Below are 695 nucleotides of genomic sequence, written 5' to 3'. Positions count from 1 at the left end.
CCCAATATATATGTATGCCATAATAAGCGGTTTGTTTTTCAAAGATTTAAGCCTGTTATTTCAAAATTAATACACATACTGACAATTTTATTAAGTACAAATGGTCTAAACATGGTGAAAATTATGCTTTTTTGCTAAAACAGTGGTATATAGAAGTGATGGCCACAGGTATGAATTCTGTTAAGGCTGCAATTGTCAAAGTTTTGGTATTCTTACACCCGGCAGTGTTGTTATAGGTCCCTATTACCCTTATTGCCAAATTATTTATGTATTTCATATGCGAGAAATTAATTTCACCCAAAAAATAATTTACTATTGTTCCTTTCACAGGAAATAGAATTAAAGCATCGTCTTACCATAAGGAAATGGAATTAAACACAATTTCTTTGTTAATTAATAGGAAGCAGGCATTTACTGAATCATTGTGAGAAACATAGTAATATTTGTTCTTTAATAAAATAACAATACAAATTACAGCCGAGAAACCAGCTAGGCAATGCTAAAAGGGATGAAGCATTAAGAATGTCTATGATAAAATGGGACATTCATTCTCCTGTTTGGGTCGCAGTGGTCAGTTCTTTCTGATAATGACCATCCACTTCCGGGGTTTTATCCTCTTTTTATGCAAGAAAATAGATACATTGCTGTTGTGTCAATGTCCTCCATCACCTCTTCATTGCTAGTAAAGTATTTGC

This window comes from Penaeus monodon, chromosome 33, assembly GCF_015228065.2.
Source record: "Penaeus monodon isolate SGIC_2016 chromosome 33, NSTDA_Pmon_1, whole genome shotgun sequence".
NCBI classification, from domain to species: Eukaryota; Metazoa; Arthropoda; class Malacostraca; order Decapoda; family Penaeidae; genus Penaeus; species Penaeus monodon.
Note: the sequence above shows the minus strand (reverse complement) of the source record.